The 7,960-nt window shown below is 45.1% G+C and overlaps 1 protein-coding gene across 1 annotated transcript in view; it reads right to left on the reverse strand.

Moving 5' to 3' along the window:
- Positions 1–7,330: 7,330 nt before the first annotated feature.
- The window catches only part of LOC110509127 (netrin-G1), a 187,077-nt gene continuing 186,447 nt past the window's right edge, over positions 7,331–7,960 (reverse strand). The window contains exon 6 of the mRNA XM_090225277.1: positions 7,331–7,960. This exon is cut by the window's right edge and continues 1,784 nt beyond it. The gene's annotated coding sequence lies outside the window, so the exon portion shown is untranslated.

Here is a 7,960-nt window from a genome sequence, read left to right on the forward strand (position 1 = left end):
CAGTCTTAGAAGTGAAACAGAAAGACACCACTCACTGCCAGGGCCAGAAATCGGCCGAGGGCATTTACTACACAACAAAATAATGATATTTTTGCAAAAATAACATGAATATGGACAGGACCAATGAGCTAAAGATGGACCTTTGCTAGAATTGCCCTATGGCCCTGCCCTCTCTACTAACTGCTGTGTCTCTGGGAAGGCAGAACAATGCCAGTCAGCCATCCAGCCATCCATCTGGCCAGCCAGTCAGCCATCCATCTGGCCAGCCATCCAGCCATCCATCTGGCCAGCCAGTCAGCCATCCAGCCATCCATCTGGCCAGCTAGTCAGCCATCCATCTGGCCAGCCATCCAGCCATCCATCTGGCCAGCTAGTCAGCCATCCATCTGGCCAGCCAGTCAGCCATCCAGCCATCCATCTGGCCAGCTAGTCAGCCATCCAGCCATCCATCTGGCCAGCTAGTCAGCCATCCATCTGGCCAGACAGTCAGCCATCCATCTGGCCAGCTAGTCAGCCATCCAGCCATCCATCTGGCCAGCCAGTCAGCCATCCAGCCATCCATCTGGCCAGCCAGTCAGCCATCCATCTGGCCAGCCAGTCAGCCAGATAGCTAAATCCTCCCTGCCTGTCTCCACAGTGCCACCGACCCATCTACTGTAACAATTCTCTACCTCCCTCGGTGTACTGTAAGCTCTTGACACCCTAAATACACCATCGTCAGTGGTGCACAAAATTCTAATAAAATAACTATTGGGACATATTCGATCCAGCATCCTTTCGGTTACTGGCCCAATGACAAGGTAAAAATCTGTCGTTCTGCCCCTGAGCAAAACTGTTAACCCACTGTTCCTCGGACGCCAAAGACGTGGATTTTGATTAAGGCAGCCCCACCGCACCTCTCTGATTCAGAGGGGTTGGGCTGAATGCAGAAGACACATTTCAGTTGAAGACATTTAGTTGTACATCTGACTAGGTATCCCCCTTTCCCTTTCCCTTATTCTACATCCCAAATGGTACATTTCCCTATTTAGTGCCCTATGGTACCCTCTGGTCAAAGGCAGTGCACTATATAGGCAATAGGGTGGCATTTGGGATGCACACTAAGTACCAACAATTACTTTATTAGACTTGTGTATACCTTGAGGACAACCCATGACTAGCCAGCCATTGTTTTGATTACTGTACTGTTTTTACAGGTTGCCTAGTGGTTAGAGTGTAGAGGAGGTAGGTAGCCTAGTGGTTAGAGTGTAGAGGAGGTAGGTAGCCTAGTGGTTAGAGTGTAGAGGCGGTAGGTAGCCTAGTGGTTAGAGTGTAGAGGAGGTAGGTAGCCTAGTGGTTAGAGTGTAGAGGAGGTAGGTAGCCTAGTGGTTAGAGTGTAGAGGAGGTAGGTAGCCTAGTGGTTAGAGTGTAGAGGCGGTAGGTAGCCTAGTGGTTAGAGTGTAGAGGAGGTAGGTAGCCTAGTGGTTAGAGTGTAGAGGAGGTAGGTAGCCTAGTGGTTAGAGTGTAGAGGAGGTAGGTAGCCTAGTGGTTAGAGTGTAGAGGCGGTAGGTAGCCTAGTGGTTAGAGTGTAGAGGAGGTAGGTAGCCTAGTGGTTAGAGTGTAGAGGAGGTAGGTAGCAGAGTGGTTAGAGTGTAGAGGCGGTAGGTAGCCTAGTGGTTAGAGTTTAGAGGCGGCAGGTAGCCTAGTGGTTAGAGTGTAGAGGTGGTAGGTAGCCTAGTGGTTAGAGTGTAGAGGCGGTAGGTAGCCTAGTGGTTAGAGTGTAGAGGTGGTAGGTAGCCTAGTGGTTAGAGTGTAGAGGCGGTAGGTAGCCTAGTGGTTAGAGTGTAGAGGAGGTAGGTAGCCTAGTGGTTAGAGTGTAGAGTCGGTAGGTAGCCTAGTGGTTAGAGTGTAGAGGCGGTAGGTTGCCTAGTGGTTAGAGTGTAGAGGTGGTAGGTAGCCTAGTGGTTAGAGTGTAGAGGCGGTAGGTAGCCTAGTGGTTAGAGTGTAGAGGAGGTAGGTAGCCTAGTGGTTAGAGTGTAGAGGCGGTAGGTAGCCTAGTGGTTAGAGTGTAGAGGAGGTAGGTAGCCTAGTGGTTAGAGCGTTGGGCCAGTAACCGAAAGGTTGCTAGATCGAATCCTTGAGCTGACAAGGTAAAAATATGTTGTTTTGCCCCTGAACAAGGCAGTTAACCCACTGTTCCCAGGCCGTCATTGTAAATACGATTTTTTTTCTTAACTGACTTGCCTTTTTAAATAAAACGATATCATATTATTTTACCTTGTAGCCTTTTGAGGAAATGTGTGGCTGTTTGCTGAAGTCACCACTTTTAAATTCAGACTGTGTAGCTTCAATACTGAAGATGTTGGATTCAAAGGATTTAAGTGAACAATGATGAAGTGTGAATAGATTTGTAACCTCGTTCTGAATTCTGTGAGCGAGGCAGGCTGTATACCCATATAACCTGTACTGTCTTAGTAAGCAGGTCATGTAGAGAAATGATGGTGCTGGTTTCAGTGTCTGAGGAGGATGTATATTTTGACAGCGTCTTGCACCTGCTACTATGATTTAGAGTTGTGGTCCCTTTATAGTCATGTATCTCTACTGTAACTCTCTTGAGCTTCATCGTTATCTAAGTGCACAAGGCTTAGAAACGCATAACTTTTTAAAAAGTTGTTTTAAAAAGTCCAAATACAACAGTACCTGGAGAAGTGTCATACATCCTTCTTCACACAACTCTTCATCACCGTTCTGAAACCTCTAGACGGTCTCTGTTGGGATATTCCAATTCCTGGGCAGCCATTTTTGGGGGGAAAATGGAACCTTGAACATTCCTAAACACATACACACAGCTGTTAGTCCATGACACCACAGACAAGTATAATGTATGTGACCTTGGGATTCATATTTGCATAAAACTCTTGAAAAATTCTAATTGTAGAATTTAGAGAAGCACCTATTTAGCTAAATATCTACTTTTGTCCCAATAAAGACTGTCAATCGGACAATTTAACACCCGATTCGATCCGTATCGCGAAAGTTCCCCATTAACATAGCGTGAATGAAATGTTGGCCGGAGACTGTATACGCTGCATATGTCGGCTGAATTTTTAAATTAACATGTGTAGCAGGTTGTCAATTTCGAAATTAACAAGTGTAGCAGGTTGTCAATTTCAAAATTAACAAGTGTAGCAGGTTGTCATTTTCGAAATTAACAAGTGTAGCAGGTTGTCAATTTCGAAATTACTTCAATATTTTAATGCTGCTATTACGTCGATCTTCTGCGAAACGGATTGAAGGAGCCCCTAATGTCTCAAGGTGCAAGACAGTGGTTCCTCATTTAAAAGTTGTGCCATACAGTATGTTGTGGTATGCTCTGGTGTGTCACAGTGCTTGCCTTTAAAATGTTAATTTAAACCAGCAGAGGGCATCTATTGAGCACGAAAATATTGAATTAAAGTGGGCTAAATGCAATTGAAGGCATCAAACTGTTGCCTACTGAAACTCCAAAGTCATCCAATTGTCATAATATATTTGGAGCATTACCTTACCTGCCTGTCTTCAACTATTTCAGCACCGTTTCACACCGCTTTTGAGAATGTGTTCGATTTTTCTTTTCAGTTAACCTCCATTTAGATATTGGTTAGGCTACAATTAGGCTGTGGAAATATTAGCTGTTGAGGTAAGTGCTGCTCACGGCAACAGTACAGTCTGTCTGTAAAGGTATTAGACAAGAAGAGCGGGGGGGAATTAAATAGATCTTGATGCTTGGTACTTTATCGTTCTCATTGAACGGAGTGGAAACATTGTTTGCAGAGTTGACAACCTGCTAGAAACAAGTTTTGGTTAATTTCCTAATTTATGAGATTTGTAAAAAAAAAAAATGCGTCTGTTGTTCGGAGTGCTCCGTGTTAGATGGGCTTTGTTACGATGACCGTATTACCGCCACACCGGCAATCACGGTCAAATTCCATGTGACCGTTTAGTCGCAGTAACTAGGCTTCTCCAAGCTCTGACGCTGCTGATGGTTATTAGTAGCCTATAAGAAGGACCTGCGCAGTCCCCGATGTGTCTGTCTTCACTTGTAGCCTACTTCGGGGCTGAAAGGCCTGTGAGAAGGAGCCGATCATGTGACTTGGCATTGGCTAATAAGAATTGGAGATATCTGAGAGAGCCATGTGAGTGAGAGGTGCTTTGCGGCACGCAGCCAGGAAAAGCAAATTGTCATTTTTATAATCAGCCCATGGCTCAACTGTCGCCGCAAAAGGCATGTTTTGTTTAGGATTACAGCCACACAAGGAGGATGCCGGAGGGAAATTTGAGGCATTATCAAGTGCTTGTCAAATTGTGAATGAGAGAGAGAGTAATGGAGTGCATCCCGCGTAAGAAACAAAGCAGAGCCTTTCATGAGACTTTTTTTCAAATCCTCATTAGAGTTACGTCATGCAGCCTTAGAATGTATTAAAAATCAAAACATGTAGCCTGACGTTTGCATCCCAACTAAAGTTGCATAAATACAGTATCTCTAAATTAAGCATATTTACAGCGTCTGTACAGCGCACTCCATTCAGAAATAATTTTGAAAAAAAATATCCTTTCTATTTTATGTTCAAATGTATTCTTCATACTATTAAATAATATAAAACAATGACACGGAATTCTAAGCAAATTGTCACGTTCTGACCTTTATTTCCTTTGTTTTGTCTTTATTTAGTATGGTCAGGGCGTGAGTTGGGGTGGGCAGTCTATGTTTTGTTTTTCTATGATTTGGGTATTTCTATGTTTCGGCCTAGTATGGTTCTCAATCAGAGGCAGGTGTCAGTAGTTGTCTCTGATTGAGAATCACACGTAGGTAGCCTGGGTTTCACTGTGTGTTGGTGGGTGATTGTTCCTGTCTCTGTGTTTTTCACCAGATAGGACTGTTTAGGTTTTTCACTTTTCTTGTTTTGTTTAGTCTGCTCATGTATAGTCGTCTTTATTAAAAACATGAATAACCACCAAGCTGCATTTTGGTCCGCTTCTCCATCATCACAGGAAAACCCTTACACAAATCTTGTCTGCTAAATGAACTAGTGTAGCCCACAGCCATATGTCATAGCCAGATCAGGGCCTAACACAAGGACAACTCAGAGGTTGCTACTCTGTTCTTCTGAAATACATTTTCTTCACATCAAGTTTCTTTAGACCCGTCTAAAATAAACAATGGATTTATTGTGAAGGTGTAGGATATATTACATGGATTTACATGGACTTTTTAAAATGTAGATGTTCCAAAGGTCAGTATCAGTGGCTTGTAGGCTATTCGTGGAAGCCAGGGGATGCTAAATGTGTTTAGGTTAATTAACGGGTCAAGTACAGTGAAACCAGAAGATATATGCATGACAATCACCGGCTGACTAAATGTCATGATTGCCACAGCTGTCACACCCTGATCTGTTTCACCTGTCCTTGTGCTTGTCTCCACCCCCTCCAGGTGTCACCCATCTTCCCCATTATCCCCTGGGTATTTATACCTGTGTTTTCTGTGTCTGTGCCAGTTCGTCTGGTTTTGTCAAGTCAACCATCGTGTTACTGATTGCTTGTTCCTTTTCTCAGTTTTGTTTTTGCTAGTCCTCCCGGTTTTGACCCTTGCCTGCCCTGACCTCGAGCCTGCCTGACCATACTGCCTGCCCTGACCTCGAGCCTGCCTGCCACTCTGTACCTCCTGGACTCTGACCTTGTTATGATCTTTTGCCTGTCCACGACCATTCTCTTGCCTGCCCCTTGGATACTAATAAATATCAGAGACTCGAACCATCTGGGACTCGCCCTGTGCCCTTATAACAGCGCTACATGTCTGCAATGAGAATGTGTCTGGTTTCTCTGTCCTGATTATGCTGAGGGAGTGAGCCGGCATGGAAGTACCTGGCCTGCTAAATATTTATTATGTATTGTTTTACATCCGTTGCGATTGATAATATATATTTTTTTTAAAAACTATATTTTCTCACAGTAAGCTATTTGAAAAATCTTCCCAGCAATCTCCCAACTTTGATAATCATCCAATCGTCGGTGTGAAAGAGCAATAGGCCTACTGCTGCATTGGCCCGGTAGGCTATGAGCTACTGCTGCATTGGCCCGGTAGGCTATGAGCTACTGCTGCATTGGCCCGGTAGGCTATGAGCTACTGCTGCATTGGCCCGGTAGGCTATGAGCTACTGCTGCATTGGCCCGGTAGGCTATGAGCTACTGCTGCATTGGCCCGGTAGGCTATGAGCTACTGCTGCATTGGCCCGGTAGGCTATGAGCTACTGCTGCATTGGCCCGGTAGGCTATGAGCTACTGCTGCATTGGCCCGGTAGGCTATGAGCTACTGCTGCATTGGCCCGGTAGGCTATGAGCTACTGCTGCATTGGCCCGGTAGGCTATGAGCTACTGCTGCATTGGTCCGGTAGGCTATGAGCTACTGCTGCATTAGTCCGGTAGGCTATGAGCTACTGCTGCATTGGCCCGGTAGGCTATGAGCTACTGCTGCATTGGCCCGGTAGGCTATGAGCTACTGCTGCATTGGTCCGGTAGGCTATGAGCTACTGCTGCATTGGTCCGGTAGGCTATGAGCTACTGCTGCATTGGTCCGGTAGGCTATGAGCTACTGCTGCATTGGCCCGGTAGGCTATGAGCTACTGCTGCATTGGCCCGGTAGGCTATGAGCTACTGCTGCATTGGCCCGGTAGGCTATGAGCTACTGCTGCATTGGCCCGGTAGGCTATGAGCTACTGCTGCATTGGCCCGGTAGGCTATGAGCTACTGCTGCATTGGCCCGGTAGGCTATGAGCTACTGCTGCATTGGCCCGGTAGGCTATGAGCTACTGCTGCATTGGCCCGGTAGGCTATGAGCTACTGCTGCATTGGCCCGGTAGGCTATGAGCTACTGCTGCATTGGCCCGGTAGGCTATGAGCTACTGCTGCATTGGCCCGGTAGGCTATGAGCTACTGCTGCATTGGCCCGGTAGGCTATGAGCTACTGCTGCATTGGCCCGGTAGGCTATGAGCTACTGCTGCATTGGCCCGGTAGGCTATGAGCTACTGCTGCATTGGCCCGGTAGGCTATGAGCTACTGCTGCATTGGTCCGGTAGGCTATGAGCTACTGCTGCATTGGCCCGGTAGGCTATGAGCTAATTTCTTTAGCTGCCAATGGATCACGGTGTAGCAATGTGTTCATATGGCATCAAGACATTTTGGAAACTGACGATACGACAAATGCAAGAAGTACATGGATCATCTCAGCAAAGTTTGACTCGTGTTTGTGGAGCTGGTGGGTGGGTGGATGAGGGTGGGGTTGGGGGGGATACAGACATCTGAATCTTGAAAGTGTTTTTTTGTTTCATTATTCATTTATTAACAAAAACACAAAGATGTTGATGAACAAACTGTATATTTTACTTTCTATTGAATATATAAATCCTTAACTATTATACGATTGATTTGCTTCATTTTCTTTCTTCAATTAAAATTAAAAAGTCCTTAACCAGTGGCAAAGTAACTATTAAAATTATTTAATTTCTATGTTAAGGATTGGCATATTTAGAAGGCTATTTTGCAGTTATAAATCTATACAGTATTTGTCAGCATAAAGCTTAGTGACTGAAAACCTACAGGACAGTAGATCTCCAGGAAGAGGGTTGGACTGAAAACCTACAGGACAGTAGATCTCCAGGAAGAGGGTTGGACTGATAACCTACAGGACAGTAGATCTCCAGGAAGAGGGTTGGGCTGCCCTGCTATAAGAGATCTTGGATGATCTGTTCTTCTCTAAAGCAATAACAAAAACAATGGATTTCTCTTTTTTGTAAGTGTATTGTGTTTGCGTGTGTCTTTCAAAGAGATTCATTGAGGTATCAGCAGCTCAAAACATGTATACGTGAAATCATAGACATCCTCAGGAGTTGCCCTGCCACCCTAAAGCAGGAAGGAAATTATATAAAAACTAAAAGTAAGAAATAT

The sequence above is a fragment of the Oncorhynchus mykiss genome, chromosome 28 (assembly GCF_057628025.1).
Source record: "Oncorhynchus mykiss isolate SJ-2025 chromosome 28, ASM5762802v1, whole genome shotgun sequence".
Lineage (NCBI taxonomy): Eukaryota > Metazoa > Chordata > Actinopteri > Salmoniformes > Salmonidae > Oncorhynchus > Oncorhynchus mykiss.